We start from the raw sequence: 20,650 nt of genomic DNA on the forward strand, positions 1-20,650 counted from the left end.
TTAAAAGAAATAATTGGTCAAGTGCTATTCCAATTTCAAAACCATATCTGTTTTCTTCTTTAAAACATTCACATATCTATTTTTATCTGTCTCTATTTCTGAATTAAACCTGATACTGCTGCTTTGAGGGGATGATCTTATTTGCCAGGATTCAAAGCCAGTATACTAAAGCAATTTCCCTATACATAATCCTCTAATGTTCCACCTGGGGATGATAAGAAAGGAAGTAGTAAAGACAGACAGGATTTGTATTCTTACCCATTCTTTTTTCCCTATTTGTTCTATTTTCCTCACCGAGGCCTTTCTGCCCTCTAAGTATATGTTGTTCTCTTAGTGATAAGAATTTGGAAATCCCATCACTATAGCTCAGAGCAACGTGGCAAACACATACAACTTTCCAAGATGAAAAATGTCTGCTTCTCCTTTTGCTAGATTACATTTCAGAAGTGTATGAACCATAGTTGGCAACAGTGGAGTCAGGTCAAAGTGACATAAAATATCATTTCCTTGCCATACCAAAAAAACAAAAGCGCTAATAAAAAAAGAAAGAATTTGTAGCACCTGCCAGTGCTTCTTAATAGTCCCCTAGGAATCCATAGAACAGAGCTAAGAACATGGGAAGTACAAAATAAATTTTGTTGAAAATAAGATTACACTCTGTTCAGTATAACTTAATATCAAATCTTGTATTGGTATAACACTTTTCTGACTTATGAAATATGTTCCTATGAATGCTTCCATTAGAAAGACTGTGAGGAAGGGTGGATAAAATGTTTGGGTCAAAAACAAATAGAAATTGGGTACTGTGGTTCAAGCCTATAATCCTACCTATACAAGAGATAAGGATCAAGGGATTGAGGTTCAAGGCCAAACTGAGCACAAAAGTTCCCAAGACTCCTTCTCAACTAATGGATGCAGTGACATATAGCCCAACCTAGAGTGGAAGCACAGTAGCTAGGGACAATGGCAAACACCTGTTAGCCCAGCAACAAAGGGAAGGAAACACAAATAGGAGGATTACAGTCTAGGCCAGCATAGACATAAAGTGAGACCCAATCTCCAAAATAACCAATGCAAAAAAGGGACTACTGTAGTAGTTCAAGGTGTTGATTGCATGTTTAGCAAGTGTTAGGTCCTGGGCTCAAACCCCACTTCCACCAAACAAGAAGTATTCATGAGACATGAATGCATATCCTTTGATCTTTACAATACATTGGCTGCATCCTTAGATGCTAGAAGGTGGCAGGCATTATCATTAGCACATACATGGGAACATAAGTATCAACACTGAGTTCACTGCCCTCTGCACAGTAAACAAGTCCATAGTCGTTCAACTGGCTGATGTGAAGACCTCAGAACTGTAACCATATCTTTTTCTTCCTGGGAACACAACACTGAATCAGCTCCATGGTTCACTGCTTCATTCAGAAAAGTTTCAGGAGCACTGTGTCTATGGCATACCTTCATGGTTTGGTCTAATCGTTCCTCTCAGGAGGCTTAATCTGTTACTTCTCACAGTATTTTCATTCTGTTTTTGTTCTTCAAATAGTCTAACTTTCTTCCAGGTCTATATATGGAGCACAATATTTGGAACTTTGGGCCTGAGTTTATTGGGAGTGGCTTCTTTTCAAACAATCTCTCGGGATTGTGTCGAACTTCATCTACTTTCTTGTCTTACTTTTACTTTCTTTGACGCTACAAACTCATTCTTTTAAAAAAATTATATCTCAGTGGTATTGCGGCGATAGTTAAGGAAAAATACTTTGAGATAACATATTGAAAAATATGCAGATGCAATAATAGGACAGCTCAGATTTGATTAAAATATCTGGCACTAGAATCAATGTGAGGGTGGATGGACCAAGATAACACAAGACCTGTTGCTGGCGTACTTTGCTATACTGGGGCAGGACAGCAGCCATGCACAATAGCATATGAATGGCATGGCTGTGTTCCAACCACACTTGGCTTATAGACATTAAATTTAAATTTCATATGATTTCACATGTCATGAAATATTATTCATCTTTGCTTTTTTTTCAATCATTTAAAATCTAAAATAGAAATCTAAAAACCATCCTTAGCTTATGAGCAGGATGAAGTTCACCCACAGGCCACAGTTTGCTGACTTCTGCTCTCATAAATCAACCCAAAAATCTACATCTACATCTACATTTATACATCCAGCTAGTTTGCCAATAAAAAAAAATCCCAGTCTTGTGCCTTGTGATAATTTCCTATTGCTGAAATAAGTGGTCCCAGATTTAGTGGATTAAAACAAGACAAATGGGTTCTCTCATAGCTCTAATGATAGGTCAAGCATGCGTTTACAAGGCCAGAAGCGAGGTGTCTGCAAGTATGGTTCTTTCTGGAGCTTCTATAGAAAATCCATCTCTTCCTTCTTTCAACTTCCAGAGGCCACTAGCCGTTGTAGACATGTCATCCCAATCCCTCCTTGGTTTCCATATCTTTTCAGATTCTCTTGCTGCTCTGTTTTACATGTAAAAGCCAAGTGTGGTCGTTCCTACTTGTAACCCCAGCTTCCTGAGAGGCAAGAGATCAGAAAGTTCACAGTTGGAGGTTAGCCTAGACATAGTATTAGCAAGATGTGATTTCAGCCAACAGTGCAATGTATGATAGGTAGTTCATGCTTATAATGCCAGCTATGCAGAGATGTAAGTAGGAGGGTTTTTTCACAGCACAAGAAGACCTTGGGCAAAAAGTGAGACTTTATCTGAAAAATAACTAAAGCACAAAAGCACTGGGGATGTAGCTCAAGAGGTATACCACCTGTTTAGCAACCATAAAGCCCCAAGTACAAATTGAAGTATCACAAAAAAAAGACTTTATGATTCATTGAGCTCATTAGCAAATCATATGTGATCCACTCTATCTCATAGCCCCTAACTTAGTTATATGAGCAAATTCTCCCTTCCCAGGTAAAATACTCACAGGTTTCTGGGATGGGGATATCTCAGGCTCCTAGGAGGGGGTTATTATTCAGCAAACTACCTTCCTGTTCAGAATTTCATAGCCTTGAAGCATACAAAAAGGTGATATCAGTAGCATATAGCTCTGGTGTCCACACAGAGAGGACCCTCTAGTCTTCTCTCCCCTTTCTACCTCCTAGAGAAGACAACTTCTACCATGGAAGCAGGAAAAAGGTCGTGTTGTGCTAGCTAGGTACGGGTTCATGCCTGCAATCCTAGTTACTAAAGAGGCTGATATCTGAGGATCATGGTTCAAAGCCAGCCCAGGCAGGAAAGCCTGTGAGATTCTTTTAATCTCCAGTTCACCAGCAAAAATCCAGATATGGAACTGTGGCTCAAGAGGTAGAGCACTAGCCTTGAGCAAAAAACAGCTCAGGGACAGTGCTTAGGCCTTAAGCTCAAGCCCAGGTCTTAAGCTCAAGCCCATGACTGGTATGTACACACATACACACACACACACACACACACACACACACACACACGCGCGCGCGCGCACACATGCATGCATGTATTAAGTAATAACTGTGACATCCCATTGTAGGAGTGGGTCATACTTGTAGGAAAATCCATGAGACTCCTAACTCTAATTACCTATCTCTATCTCCTATCTCTAACCACCAGGAAACCATAAGTGGTGCTGTGGCTCAGTGATAAGAGTGCTAACCTTGAGCAACAAAGCATAGGGTCTATGTCCAAGCCCTGAGTTCAAGCCCCACGACCACTAATAAAAACAAGAGCTAGGGCCAGTATTTTCCCACCCTTACCCTTCTAATTTCACCCTATGAATCACACCCACCAAATTAGACTCTTCTACAGTAAGGGCTATAGATGAAAACAACTCCTATACCTCAGAAAACGTTTTAAATATAGGCACTTTCTTTTTCTGAGTTATTTTTTTTAAGTTATACAAAATCTTCTCAAAGGCACACCAGAAATTTTCTTTTAGCTTCTTATCTAAGCACAGTAAAGACAATTGCATTATACCTAAGAGAACTGATGTGATTAAATCATATTATATTTGGAAGGTAGTTTAATATCAAACTTTTTTGTACAAGAAATTATTTCTTGATGAATTTAAACTAGTTATTATGTTCATTCTTTATTCATTAAACTCATTAAGATCAGTGGGAACTGCTTACAAATAACTATACCATTGATTTAAAATGTATCAGATGATTGAGGGAATCTGAAGAGTACAAAAACATTAGGCTTCCTTGCAGTTTCCTTGGGAATTAATACAATGGGAATCTACCCAGGGAAACTTTGGAAAAAATGGATGGACACACCACTTGAAATTTTGCTATCTTCTTGTGAAGGAAAATAGACAATCTATGGAATGTGAGTTCTTGTATTTTTCAGGAATCTGCCTTAAAACAAACTAATATATGATTGCATCATTTATACACTGCAAAAGGGTAACACCCTACCTCACTCCTAAGAAGGAAGTACAGCTGGTATCCAGCCCATGTCCTGCTACCAAGACTCAAGGCATCAAGCTACCAAAAGGAAAGGAAATTTTCTTTAATTCTCACAAGGTAACTATCTTCCTATGCACCCATGAAAGAAAAATGCTTTTTTTGTGTGCTGATCCTGGGGCTTTAAACTCAGGGCCTGGGCACTGTCCCTGAGCTTCTTTGGCTCAAAGCTATTAACCTACCACTTGAACCATAATACTATTGGCCTTCTGGTAGTATATTGCAGATAAGAGTCTCACATACGTTCCTGCCTGGGCTGGCTTTGAACTGTGATCTTCTGATCTCAGCCTCCTGTGTAACTAGGATTACAAGCATGCTCCACTGGTGGTCAGCTTAAGATAATGTTTTTTACTACTCTGCAAAAGCAGCCTTGGATTTCACAGAGATTGTGCTAAAGTCCACTTAGGCATGGAAAGGAAAATTATAGCAAGACCATCTATCTATTTCTTAGAACCCCCGCCAAGAGCAGGAGGTACTATAGATAGCATGTGAGATTTGAACAAATAGAGAAAGCTGTCAGAAGAAAGAGGCAATACCCAAGCAAGTCAATATGAACTAGCACTTATTCTCTACAGCAACCTTGTTTGATCAGAATAACCCATATTATTCTATAGACTCAATATCTCAGTAAATAAAGAACCTGCCAAAGGTTATCAACTCATAAAAGACAGAATGATTAAATCTAGGTGCACCCCTCTTCAACTTCCTTCCACTGTCACTCACCTCACACAGTCTCTCTCACCCCGTTGGCTGTTCATCTTAGTCTGTTCTGCTTTCACAAAATACCTGAGTGAGTAGTTTGTACTTAACAGAAATTTATCCTTATAGTCCTGAGTCTTGGGAAGTATAAAATCAAGATGTGAACAGCTCTGATGTCTGGTGACAGCCTGGTCTCTGCTTGCAAGATGACAGTGAATGCTCGTCCCTTGTAGGGCACAAATGCTGTGCATTCTCAGGAAAGAAGAATGAGAGAGAAAAAATAGCCCAAGCTAGTTCCTTCTGGACCTTTATACACTTAGTAGGGTACATCTCTCATTATTTACTCACTTCCCCAAAGGCTTTACCTCTTAACATTACCCAAACGGGAGTATATATCGATATGTGAACTTGGGGGAACACATTTAGACAATGGCAGCATTCTTAGAGTAGATACTTGTAGATATTTCCCATTGCCTTCCTCTGTCACAGGAGAGGAATTAAGAGTTAAGAAAGTATGTGTAGGGCTGGTGATATAGCCTAGTGGCAAGAGTGCCTGCCTCGGATACACGAGGCCCTAGGTTCGATTCCCCAGCACCACATATACAGAAAACGGCCAGAAGCGGCGCTGTGGCTCAAGTGGCAGAGTGCTAGCCTTGAGCGGGAAGAAGCCAGGGACAGTGCTCAGGCCCTGAGTCCAAGACCCAGGACTGGCAAAAAAAAAAAAAAAAAAAGAAAGTATGTGTAATTTCCTTTGGTCAATGAAATATAAGAAGAAATGTGTCTTACCTCGTCAGAGGCCTGTAAAAGCCAGTGTGTGATTGTTTCATTTTCCTTTCTCTTCCCCCACCATTGACCAGAGGTATTAATGATGGTGGTGGCTCTGTCAGCATATATTCCTGAGAGAGGACAATGTAGATCACAGTTCTCAATAATAAACTTGTAACCCAAGTAAAAAAATAAACTTTGGCTAATTTAAGCCACTCATATTTGGGCTTATTTCTTACTGCAGCATAACCTAGTCAAACCTGGCTAACATTAGCTGTCAAGGGTCTCTCATCTATTTCTGCAAGGTACTAAATCATCTCACCCAACTAGCCACAAAGTATCTCTCTTCTTACTTCCTCATCTTTCACAGGCCCACTAAAGTATCACTTCCCCTAAAAATATTTTTCTTTGACTCTTTCACTTGTCCTAATCTCTTACTCTTTGTAATCATGATCATACTCACTGCCTACACCGTAGAAAGTAGAACTCAAGGACATTTCAGGCAACATACAGTTCCTTCGCATGCTTCATTGGCATGTTTTCTTTCTTTAGAATATGTCTCAACTACACAGCTAAATAATTGGTCCTATGTGGGAAGAAATAGTATTATGTATTTCTATGGCATTCAGAAGAGAGGCAAAATGTTGGCAAGTAGAATAGAGACCCCCCCCAAAAAAAAAACAATTCTGACATCAAACTGTCCCCCCCAAGAAGCTCATTAGACATGGAGGACAAGACAAAGGCAATAGCAAATCTGTATACTTTGGAAGATTTGAACAGTGGAATATTCCTCCACAGGAAGGAGGAGGGAAAGAGTTAAAATTTAGCAGACGATATCCTGAGACAGCTAACATCGTTGGCGGCTATATTTCTCATTAATTTATAAAAGAGTTAATTATACATCTCGTGCATTCTATTCATGCCAAATCTTCTTTTAGGGTTAAGTCATGCATGATCCATTTATATTCAGGCATTAGCCCTGACAGTGTCTTGTTCTTCGGGGCTGTCTTACATGCTTGCCCTAAAGACCCACAGGGGCTTTAGGAGGCTGTTCTCAGAGTGGAACATTTTGCTGAGAAGATGACCTATACTGCCAAAGACTTTATATAACCAAAGGCAGAGTATAAATATTTTATAGCATAGAGTCCATGAAAACACATCTTCATTTCTGTAATGTGCTATCTCAGGACATATCACTGGAAAGAACAGGGCTTGCCTGAAAGATTCAACAGCTCCAATTTGCCATAGCTCATTAGGATGCCTTAGAGAGCAAGCACAACAAATAATTCCAGGTCCCTGCTGCTTGTGGATTAGTTAGCATAGGCTGACCACACAAAAGCAAACCTCTGCACCTTAGGAAAAAAACACCTTGTGTTCACAAAGTGCATCTACGGAGTCAGACAACAATGGCTGGAAGGAGCTTTTGAGACAGCCTTTTCCCATTTGAGAGGAAAGACAGCCCTGAGAGATGAGGTACATTTCCCAAGGCATCACAGCGAGGTGAACTAAGACTCTGTACTTCATCCTCACTTCATCTTGCCATGTTTCTGCCACAGCAACAAAGCAGAGTCCCACAAGTAACAAGAAGGGTGGGCAAATCAGAGCTGAGAGTATGATGTCCTGAGTTCAAATCCCAGTACGACCAAAATAAAAGTGTGTACACTCATTCACTGGTTAGACTTCTATTTCTAGCTTTAAAGTCGTATGCCATTACTGAGATTTGGGGCACTGTGAATTGCTTCAAATTTTTTTTTATTCACAATCTATGTTCCCATAAATGCCAGGCCTCATTAGGGTCCCTCTCTTGCTACTCAGGCATTAAGATTTCCTATCATTAATGTTTCAATGAGAAAATTAATTCCCAATAAATGCTCTATAGTGATGAACTAGAGGTTGAAGCATAAATTCCATTTTCCCCACAATTTTTCTCTACCCATCTTTCACTTTGTTTAAAATTGGTTAGATACAACCAGATCTCTTGAGCCAAGATGTCTCTACACTGTATAATTAAATTCTAAATTAAATTGCCAGGCCTCAGCACAAAACTGACCTTCTGATGCACAATGTTCTTCAAAACTTCAACAGGACAAATAGAAAATTCATAGATGCAACTTACTAGTGAGATCAACAAAAGCTTCGATGTCCTTCCATCTAAGCAAAGCATAGGAGGACAAGATTTTCTTTTTCACTCAATATCTGAGTTTTCTTTTACAATCCTTCACCTAGGACTACAGATTTGGAGGAGGTTTAAAATTTGGAGGAGGTTTTAAAATGTTCCTTTAAAATGTAATTGAATTATTCTGAGGAGATAGAGGAGGTGCCCCTTCAGAGACAAATTGAGGCAGAAGCCCCTTGAAACACAGCTCAAACCATGGAGGGTCTCAGCAATACGGCTGCTCCTTTCAGAAGGTCACTGCCTGCAAAATCCTAATGTAGAAAAAAATACACCAAAGATTCAACTGAAAGCATGACTGAGGTCTTGACTCTCGTCCTGGTACAATCCTTGTATTTGAGATATGGCTCATGTACTAAAGGCTCGATCCCAGTGCAGTGGTGTTGAGATGGCAGTAGCTAGTACAAAGTCATTAAAGTCACAGGGACTCCACTTTCATGAATGGATTAATGCTTTCTCCTGGGAATGGGTAGCTCCAATAAGAACAGATTGTGACCAGGGGAGTGGGATGGGCCCCTCCCCTGTCTCCTACTTCCCTGCTTGTACGTGTGCCTCTTCTGCACACGGTCAGTTCCCTTTCCATGTCTCTGCCTGTTGTGACACAGCCAGACACTTCTCATTGGCATACTGGGGCCATGCTCTTTGGACTTTCCAGCCACCAGAATCATCAGTTAAATAAAGCTCTCTACCCTGATTCAAGTACTTTGTTACAGCAACAAAGACTAATATACAGACTAATTACTATAAAAGCCCCAGAAATAACTGAACCGCCTAACAGCAAAATCCAGGACGGTGATTAAGCTAATTCAGGGTCTAATCTTTACTATGTGTTAAACTAAATTAACACACATCCCCGAATTTCACTTTGCAGCATTTGCAGAGTAGAGGGGAGAGAAGAGGAGGAAAGAGGACAGAATGGGATGGCAGAGGAGGGAAAGAAAGGAATGTAGAAGAGGTGAAATTTAAGAGGATATGTGACCACATGCAAAGAGTGTGAAAAGGATAAGGAATGATTGTCCCAAGCCAAGAACAATAATGCACTCATAGTGACAATAAAAAAGAAAGATAAAATAAAAAATAAAATCAGTAAATAGAAAACTAAAATCTCATTGCTTCCTCAATTTGCAGTGGGCAGAGAGGAAAACGATGAGAATGAACATAGGAGAAATTCACATAGGAGGAAAAAATGGAAGAGGAAAGATAAAGAATCAATATGAAAGATACAGATAGTTAAGACTTCTGAAGAAAATACTAGAATAAGCAAAACAGAAGCAATAACAAAAGACAAATGGAAAACACCTCAGGCTAAAATAAGGATACGTTGTTTACTGTGTGAAAGGAATCATCATAAGCCAGACAAAAATCAATGAAAGGGGATAGTTGACCTAGATTGATTTTTGTAATTTTTAAAAGTATATGAATAAAGAAATCATCATTCAAAGAAACAACAGGTTACTTAGGAAAGAAAAAATAATTGGGTCAGCCTTAGACTGCTTTTCTATAACACTAATTGCCAGAAAATAATTAAGCAGGATCTACAGAGTTTAAAAGCGAAAGTCCATTTGTCGTCTCTGTGTAAATACAATATAATTCTCAGGCACACAAAAGTGATAGCTATGCATTACTTATCAGTCTTTCCTTCAAACAGTGTGTGATAAAGTTTTGAGAAGAAATTAAAATTCAAGAGAATTCTTCTTGAATGTAAAATTACACAGTTTAAAACAAAAATACATCAAATTACAGTTATCAGAATTAAAACCTAGATCAAATAGAAAGATAAATGAATGTTAAATTTCAAATCTGATTTAGAAATGATTCAAAGATACTGCTTTGTCTGGATTTTTACAACTAAAGAAATACAGATTTGTGACCTTAATACTACTTACTACATATATATTCTATACACTGATCAAACCAGAATAATTAACATTTCTACTTCCTTATCATTGCTTTGTGGTTGGATACCTCAATCTTCCCTCTTCTAGTTACTCATAAAATAAACAAGATGTACTAATCACTCCATTTGTAGAACGTCAGAACTTTTTAGTTCTATTTAACCTTGTTTGGGTACCTGTTGAATTCCTTATCCTCCCTACCAGTCTCAGCTGCCAATCCTCACTATCCAATATTTCAATTGACTTATTGTAGTCTCCACATTTGTCTTACCAAAACTTCCTTTTAGGAATGTGCCAGGTGCTGGGGTTTCACACCTATAATCTTAGCTACTCAGGATGTTAAAATCTGGGGTCAAGGTTTAAAGTCAGCCAGGAAAGAAAAGCCCAAACAACTCTTATCCAACAAAATGCTGGACTGGAGGTGTGACTCAAGTGATAGAGTGGTAGCTGTGAGCAAAAGCCAACTGAAGGAAAGTACTAGACCCTGAGATCAAGACCCAGTACCAGCACGCACACGCGCGTGCGCACACACACACACACACACAATGTGTATCATGAAGGTTGTCTGAAGGAAGTTATTTATGTACATAAACAGTGCTCATTCATCTCTGTTAGTGTGGAAAATACTGCTAAGAACTCCTAAGGTCTTCACACTCACAAATAAACTAAGGATGTTATCTTAGTCTGATTTTTGTTGCTAGAATCAAATACCAGAGACTGAGCTATTTACAAAGAACAAGCACTCGTTTGCCTCACAGTGCTGAAGCTAGGAAATTCAAGATCATAGTCCTTATCTCCTAGGTTATAATAAGGGTTCCTTGCTTAATCCCATGAGCACAGAACAAGCATGCCCGCTCTGGGCTCTCTCCCTCTTCTTTTAAAGTCATTAATGCCATGAAAGGGGCCCCATTTTCATGGCTTCATCTAATCCTACTTACCTTCCAATGTCGCCTGCCTCATTAACATACGAATTTGGAGATTCTGTTCCCAACAAATGAACTTCTGGGGAGACATATTCCAACATTTTGTGCTAAACATATAATTAAACAGGCAGGTATTGGTGGCTCACACCTTAAGAAGCTGAGACCTGAGGATCAGAGTTCAAAAACATATCAGCCAGAAGAGGTCATGAGACTGTTAGCTCTAACAAACCAGCAAGAAGCAAGAAGCAATGGTGTGATCCAAGTGGTATAGAACCAGTCTTGAACAAAACAGCCAACCAGGAGCACAAGACCCCGAATGCAAGCCCCAATACAGCACAAAATAAAATGAATAAAACATACAGATGAATAAAAATTAGTAAGAGGTCCAAATATGGGATAAACACACACACACACACACACACACACACACACACACGAGGGGAGGAGAAACAGAGAAACATGAAAGAATAAAAAGATAACTGAGAGTGGTGGCATCTATGGGACTAGAGAAGGTTGCCAGAAAAGGCAAGTCAGATTCAAATACATACTTTCAATATTTTGCAGGTCCAGAATAAACCTATGTACAGGGAAGAGACAGCCCACTAGTGGCCGTATCATAACTACCTAACTCTCACCTTATTTAAACCCAAGGAAGATATTTCTATCCTCAAAAGCTAGGTCTCCCATGACTGACAGATACACATTTTTATCTTACGGAACTGTGAATCTTTCCTTAAATATAATGCACATTATACATTAAATTAAGTATAAAATAAACACAGATTTGGAGTGTAGTCTGATGGGTTTTACAGATTGGACGTACTCCTGTAACCATAATCCCACAGTTGAAATTCAGGACAAGAATTCTCAAACTATATAACCCAATGCTTATTTCTGTATGGCCAGTACACCAAGAATAGCTTTTAGATTTTCATTGGGTTGAGAAAACTTTAAGCAATATTTCATTGCATGTGAGCACAATTCAAATTTCCATATCGATTAAATTTATTGAAACCAAGCCACACCCATTAATTTGCATATTGTCTTTGATTTCTTTTGGGCTATGAAGGCAGAATTGAGCAGTTATAAGACTCAGATCTGCCAACCGCTGGTGGTTCATATTCGTAATCCTAGCTATTCATGAGACTGAGATCTGAGGATTGCAACTCAAAGCCAGTCCAGTTAGTGAAGGCTATGAGACAAAATAATCAGTAAAAAGTAAGGCTAGAGGCATGGCTCAAATGGCAGAGCATTACTAGCTAGTACTTAAGCAAAAAAGTCAAGTGAGAGCACAAGGTCTTGAGTTCAAGCCCCAGAACCAACACACACACACACACACACACACACACACACACACACACACACACACTGACACACACACCAGATCTTCAAAAAGGTTGGTGATATTTCACCTAGAATATTACCACTAAATGCTCTTGTGCCCTTTTTGTACTCTTTCTATACTCTTATTTTCATCCCAGGAAAGATTATAGACTAAATTTTCCTGCTCTAGGACTTCATATAAATGAAATAATGTAACTTATATCCTTGTAGTCTGTGAAATCTGTGAAATGTAACTATTTTGTTGCATGTATATATCAGAAATTTGTGCATTTTTATTGATGAGTAGTAGTCTACTTTGCAAATATAACAAGGCTGATTTTCCATTCACACGCTAACAATCAACTTGCTTCCTTTTTTTAGCTACTATGAATAAAGTTCTGCTACCAATATGTCCAACTCTTCTGTGTACAAGTGATGAAGAATTTCACAAGAAATTGTCAAACATTTTGTGATGGCTCATGTTGCTTGTTAACTTGATTTGGATTGAGTAAAGCAATTCATGGTTGTGCCTGTGAGGGCGTTTCAAGAGATGATTGGCATGGCAAGCAACAATTGAAGAGAAGGGTCATCCTGAAGGTGGGCAGCACTATCCGACAGGCCAGGAACCTAGATGGAACAAAAGAGAGGAAGGAGGAAGCCCATGACTACAGTTCCACTCTCTATTCTCTCTGATTCCTGGCTCCTATGAGGTGAACACCTCCCTCTACCACACATTACTGCTGAGATGATGTTTTAACTCATCTCAGACCCAAAGCAACAAAGTAGAATGACCATGGGCTGAAAGCTCTGAAACTTGAGCCAAACCAATCCTTCCTCCCTTGAATTGGCTCTCAGGTGTTTCATCACAACCTACTTGTTTGATTTTCTCACCAAGATGTTTGTCAGAGTTGCAGTGCTATTATAGACTCACTAGTCCTTGGTACATCAGCCTTTCAAATGAAGGCCAATATGGTAGGTACAACGTCACATCTCATTGAGATTGAGAGGAGAGCAGCCTTGGTGTTTTATTAATTTTTAATGGTGGGTATTAAGTTACATGATATTTCCATACATGCACATAGAGTACATTGGTCATATTTACCTTTGTCATCATTCTTTCTTATCCCCTCTCTTCCCTTTTCCCTTCCCCTTCCACTTTCCTACAGAGATTTTGAGTTGCATCTTCTTATGACTAAGGACATGATGCATCTTTCAGTGTGCCTATTCACACATCCTATGTTGCAAAATATTTAATCTAAGTATTATAGCCATCCTGTTTTCCTCTTTATTTTGCCTGCTTGAATGCTTATCACCCAATTAAAGCTTACATAACAACTGTAAAGCAACCTCTGGGCATTTCGGGGGTCTGGCTTGAATCCTTGTTTTATCATATCTTTGTCTCTTTAGTTCATTTCTCTCACAATTTTTTGTTTTGTTCTGTTTATTTCAAGGTGCTTTTTTTTTTTGCTAGTTCTGGGGCTTTAACTCAGGGCCTGAGCACTGTCCCTGGCTTTTTGTTCAAGGCTAGCACTCTACCACTTGAGCCACAGCACCACTTCTGGCTTTTTCTATATATGTAGTGCTGAGGAATCAAACCCAGGGCTTCATGTATGTGAAGCAAGCACTTTACCACTAGGCCACCTTCCTAGCCCAAGGTGCTGTCTTTCTATGCCCCCTGGCCTCAAACTCCTGGGCTTAAACAATTATTCTGATTATTCAGATTAGCTACGACTAACTATGTGTACAGCCAGAGCCTGTTTGAGAATGTGGCAAGTGACCACAGAAAGAAAGACTTGCTTCTACATATTAGGAACTCTGCCAGTAATTATAAGACAAGGCAGCAAGAACAGCACCAAGGGGATACTTGAAGAATAGTGCAGATCATGGGAGGCAAGGGCCAAGGAATTTTTTGGAGAAGGTATTTCTTGGCTAAGTATCAGTTGAATAATGAATCAGTGTTGGGAAGAGAAATATGGAGCCTGGGTGGAGGGCGGGGGGGAGTGTGGATGTGAGTGTGTAAGAGATGATTGAAGAACTATGGAATCGCTAACATAAGGATGTATGGTATATTCTAAGAACACATAGAATTTGATACAACTGCAGGACATGGTAAGGAAGAACAAGAAGGACCGAGGTAGGTCATGTGACCCTTAACATTCCAATCCAAATCACTTAGCCAATCACAAGTCTAAGGCATGGGGAAACTTCACTATTCTGTTGTGACATCACACTATATGTGACGTGAGCATGAGGAGGATGAAGAATTGAGACCGTCCATCAAGCAGCAATCTATTGCCGCTTTCCTTTGGAAGAGGCCATATGGTATCCACATCAGCCTGGGTGATTTTTATCTCATATGCCTTAGGGACAGTACAAGGAAATGCAAAGACAGCACACAGAGTGGATGGCCATCCCCTGAATCCAGCTCTGAGTAGCAACAGCTTAGTAACTTCCCATCACAGAAGCCAAGCCTAATAAAATAACACTGACCTAATGATGCTGCAGATGTCATAGACACTCGGCCTCAAAGAATCATGTCAGCAGTCACTCCATGGCCCAATCATCATTAACCATGTGATTATAACCATTGGGTAATTAATCTGTAACTGGCACTAATGCAGTTAATGTTGTTAAAATATATTCCCAAGAACCAAGCTTACCCCAGTACTAGTTAACTGCGATGCTAATGTCTTGGCACATGTGACTAATAATGAAATGAGTTATAACTGTGGGTTTGGATCACATTACATTGCTTCAAGTGTATCATAATATTTTATAGCTTAATGGAGATTCTGGCTTATAGCAATACAGGAAAAATAAATCTTGGCCAATCATCATCCATTTAAAACAAAAAAAAAATCTACATTTAGCAGCCAACAAGGTTTTAACCATCAATAACAATTACCTTGAAACCTTTCTGACACAATAGGTAGATGTTTGATATCAATAACATAAAATATACCCTCACTAATGAGATATATTAAGATATTGATTAGTTATGCATGAAAGTTTATGCTTATTCCATTCCCACTTGTAATTATGAGCAGGCTATTGACTACCCCTTGAACCACATCTTTTTGACCATTTCCCTTTCTCTACCCAAGAGTACACTTGGCAGGCAGATAATCAGAACAGACAGACATTCCTAGAAAATGTGAACCATATGTGTAAGCCACTGTAGCCAACACTTGCTTACTGTATGCCTACTAGGTGCACACTAATTGGGTTGTGGGTACTCCAAATCCACAGCAGAGAGCACAACCCCCTTGTTCAAGATGCTTCCAGTATAATAATGGGACAAGACCACAGAACACACAACAGGGAAAGATAGAATTGCTGTGGGCATGCTAAGAGGCAGCTAAGCTAGCCAGTGGGGAATTAAGACAGCGACTAATCACTATAACATAAGGCAGACAGGAAAGCAGAGACGGGGATAGAAAGAACAGGGGAGCTGGACCACAGACTTCAGGAGTGGCGCCTTTTCAGTACTTGTCTTAGGGTGATATGTGGACATGAGAGTCTGCTGGGACTCTGAGTGGGGGGAGGGGAATGTTAGAGGAAGCCATGTGAAAACTAGTCTAGGAGATGTGCACAAAGACAGTGGGAGGCGAGGGGCTGGCTAAGGGATTCATTCGTCATCCAAACACCAGGCAGCCTGACTCCTCACAAGGTGCCTCAGGCCCACTGCTCCTCTCAAGATGGAAATCAGCTCTTTGCAGGAAACACAAGTGTTCTGGGGATTGGAAGGGGAAAGTTCTTAAGACTAAGGGCTGTAGGAACACAGAAGAGGCTGAGAGAGGAGTCACCTTTAGAACTCAGTCACTCTAAAATGGTACAAGAGATAGAACTGGGGGGGTCTCAATCCCTTACACTTGTCTCTTTCTGTCCCTCTGTCTCTCTGTCTCTCTCTCTCTCTGTGTCTCTCTCTCTCTCTCTGTCTCTGTGGTATGTCTGCGCCCTCTCTCTTTCTGTCTGTCTCTTTGTCTCTGTGTCTCTCTCCCTCTCTCTGTCCCTGTTGCCCTTTCTCTCTGACTCTGTCTGTGTCTCTCTGTGTGTATGTCTCTCTTTCTCAAACTTACACTATCTTATAGCTCCCATGCCTACACCTGGTCTCCATACCTACACCTAGTCTCCATTCCTACTCTGGTCCTGAATCCTTACTTGCTATTTGTATGGCGAGCACAATGGTTTCATAATTGGATCAGGAGCCAAACATCCCACTCAGCCATCACACTGGACTCGGTGAATCACCACATCCCTCAGAGTAGCAGGAAACCAAATGGTACAGGTGTCTGCTCTGCTCTGCTAGGTCTCCCAGGAACGAAGCCCATTTACAATGCAAAGCAACATGAAGCCTATATTCTCCTGCTGTTGAAGACATGTGCCAATCCCCTCAGACAATAGGAAATGGCAAATATTGATATTTCAATGTGTTATTGTTTAATGCATTAAAAAAAATAGAAGATGTCCATCTTTCTTTATTCCCTTGCATGGTACAGAGGTAAATAAGAGTAAGAGAGAGAAGACTCTTTTTAAATAGGATCTGTTTTCTTGTGTGCAGGTTGCTTAGAATGCCAATGCCTGCAGGCTATAAGGGAATTCAGATGAAAGAACTTCCTTCATTCTAAATTAAAAAACAGGGGAACTAGGCCTCAAGGCTATTTCTGCCTTGAAACTCTTCCTTCTACATGGTGTTTCACAATTACAATATGATTAACAAAAGACTGATTTTTCTTTCAACTGGGAGGTGAGCTAAGACACAACCCCCCTGCTGGTTACTTTGGTGGGGGGGGGGAAGCAAGGATATGACAAAGCAAATAACAAAGCATGGTGGGATGGAGCACCTTTCTGTGTTTGTCTTATCAGAGCCAGTCAACACAAGGTTTACAAATAACAGTAGTAGAAAACCTTATTTTCTGCCCCGATGCCCAGGAGGGGGGCTTCCTCTTCACTGCAGGGGTTAGTACAATGTTCCCAAAACATAGACAGTGAGGCCAATTAGATAATGGCAAACAATATGCTATACCCATCCCAGTCTTCCACCTGCATCTACCCGAAATTGTTCTGACTGGAAGCAAAACATAATGCACCTTGGCAAGGCTAGTCCCCCCTATGCGCCTGCTAACGATCCACCAAGCCTTTCTAACTCCAGTCTCATGTCTACCTTGGGTGCCTGTCTCCTCTTCAAGTAGCTGGTAAGCAGCTAAAAGCCAGCTGTGTCCCATTTCTGTGCTCAGTTCCTACCCCAGGTCCTGCCTACGGACAGGCATATGATATGTGCTTATGAAACAAATGATGTTATAACTTGGTGCCCAGGAAATCTGTTACCTACCCAAGGTCACAACTCATTAGTAACTGAATCTACTTCTCTGACCCTTCCCAGCCCCTCTGATTCCTCCTCAATGCCTCCTAGGAAGCAGCTACCGATGGTTGCTCGCAACTCCTGTCTATTGGGTATCTGCTATATGGCATGCCCCTGCCCTAGCGTTATGTCTATAGTGTTCATTCCATTTTCATTACACAGCCTCCCCAGCTCAGTCCCATCCCTCAATTTATAAATGCCAGATCCAGGCCTCTGTTTTCTAGTCACAGAGCCAGTGTGTGGCAGAGCTGGTAGGTGGATCTACACCTGCCTAGATCCACATTATGACACACAGGACTCTACTTGACCACAGGAAGTAACTGAAAGTAAGGGGAAACGTGGATATCTCTGTCTCCATTTTGCAGCTGGGTCGTTCTCTTTGCAATCACCTTGGAAATCCAAGAAAAACGGGATGGATTGACTGATAGCACCTTTATAAGGAAGGCTGGGGGAAAAAAAAGTGCCCTCAAAGAAGGGAACATCAGAGCTTCTAAGGCCAAACTACCAACTGGGTAAGAGTGACTTCCTTATCCTGACGACATCTCCCTCCAAATGAGGACAGCAATAATAACTTTTGCAAACCCCCTCAGTAGTCATCAGCCAAGACTAACTAAGGATGCATACTTTCCTCCTCTACCCTGATACTATCTCTACTTGAACCTTTCTCTACTTAAAACTTAAAAGCTCATGCTTGAACCCAGAAAAATGGCTAAAGATCTTACTTTACCCCTCCCACCTAGTGCTTGTGCCATGTAAATAAATATTTCTCCACTGTCCACCATTAGTTATATCTTTATTTGACATGTTGGTGGCAAGTGGCCAGCTATGTGGAACACATGGAGTTGAGCTTGTGGCCTAAAACTCTGGTTTTCAACATGCTGTGCCTTTCTATTCCAGGACACCCCACCCCTCCCTGACCAACAGAAATCACACAGATTTGTCAGCACAAGTCATGAATGAAATGAAATCCTGACGTGATTAAACAAATGGTTGATGTATTTTTTGAAGGTGTGAAAACTGGCTTCCTTTTGGTGAGAATTTTATGGGGGGAAAAAACAGAATCAAGTTAAAAATAGGAAGGGAAAGAAAAAGGAGTTTAGAGAAGCTATATATCTATTTAAATAGTATTAAGGTTGAAACATAAATCCATTAGGTAGAAAAACCATGGAGACATAAATTGTCTGAGAATTGGAAGGCCCCGAAGGATTCTGGGAATAGCTGTCTACATGTGTCTGTGAGGTTAGTAATTTAAAGAACTCATAAAAATAAGCAAACAAACTTTCAAAAGGCTGAACCTGTCTTCCCTTAAAAAGCCAACAAAGAGCTCCTGCTAGGAGATTGTCACAAACACCCAAAGAATCATGTTACCACCACAGCAGTCTTTTTCATAGAGTTTGGAAATGTGATCTGCTCTGTTCAAATGTGGTTGAAATTTGTTGGGACTGGAAAATAGATTATTCTTTCCTTAAAAGGCTATGCAGACTGCTCTGTGGCTAGTGCAAACAGGTTTGATCTTGGCTGATTTAGACTGGACTGATTTAGACCCCAAAAATGTGTCTGATCTTATTTCCTTATCTTATCTTAGCACAGGGAAGAGGAGGACTTTGGTGATGTGAACCCCAGCACACCTAAAGGAAGTCTTCAGGTTCAAGCTCCCCAGCAATAAGATTCTAATTGAATTAGAATCACATTGATTCTCACAGGAGGACTTTTTGACAAAATAGAAACAAGGATAATTCAGTTTAAGCTCCTCACATTGAGATCAGGAAACCAAGGTCCAAGAAAAAGTAACTTGTGGACTTACCAATTCCTCAAGAAAAAGAAACTCATTATATCAGAGTCTCACATTGCAAGGTTAGCCCTATAGGATTGCTGTGTTGTTTCTAATTGGTGATGGTAATATTCTCATTCTCTCTCTCTCTTGCTCTGTGTGTGTGTGTGTGTGTGTGTGTGTGTGTGTGTGTGTGTGTGTGTGTGTGTGCTGGTCCTAGGGCTTAAATTCAGGGCCTGAGTGCTGTTCCTGAGTGCTGTTCAAGGCTAGCACTCTACCATTTGAGCCTCAGTTTCTATTTCCAGCTTTTTGATGGATGAGAGTCTCACAACTTTTCTGTCCAGGCTGCCCTCAAACCTCAATCCTTATATCTCAACCTCCTGAGTAGCTTGGATTGGAGGCATGAGCCACCAGCATCTGGCTTAGTAGGGTTCTTTTAAGTTAGAATTAATTTTAAATTAAAAATTTTTAAATTAGAAGGCTCAATATAGTAGCTCCTTGTTTAATGCTTTGGCAAGTCCACTCCCGGAAGTATTTCCAAGAGAATCTAAAGCAGTGACCTGAACAGATCACAGCCAAAAGGTAGAACAACCCAATGTCAATCCTCAGATAAACAAGCAAAATCTCTATTCCAAACATCCAGTGGGATATTTTTCAGCCTTATGAAGTTACATAGTAGCATGAATAAACCTTGATGGCACCGTTCTAAGTGAAAAAAAGCCAATCACAAAATGATGAATATTGTCTGCCCACTTGCATGAGGTGTTCAAAGTCAGAGACAGAATATAGAACTATGGTTACCAGATGCTGGAGAGAGAATGGAATGGGGAGCTCATGTTTAACAAGTGCAGAGTTTTAGTTTGGAAAGATGGAGAGAGTTCTAGAGATAAAAGGTGATAATTAATGCTCAATAATGTCAATGTACTTAACGCCACTGAACTGTACAGTTAATAATGATTGAAATAATGGATTTTATGTTATATATATATATATATATATCACAATTTAAACTACCATGTAAACATCTAACCTTTCCGTGTCATTCAAAAAAAAATAGAAGAGTTAGTGACAATGGACATACTTGTCCACAGATATCCACCACAGCTTCCCCTGAACAGACACTTTCCTACTCTGCCTGGATACTCCTCCCCCATGGTCACCCACTTCCCTTGCCATCAGGGTTCTGAGGCCACTGGTTCCCAGACTAGACTTTACACTAGACTAGACTTTAGATTGCAGAAACTTTAACATTTTTCTGCAATCCCAGTTCCTGC

This window comes from Perognathus longimembris, chromosome 4 (assembly GCF_023159225.1).
Source record: "Perognathus longimembris pacificus isolate PPM17 chromosome 4, ASM2315922v1, whole genome shotgun sequence".
NCBI classification, from domain to species: domain Eukaryota; kingdom Metazoa; phylum Chordata; class Mammalia; order Rodentia; family Heteromyidae; genus Perognathus; species Perognathus longimembris.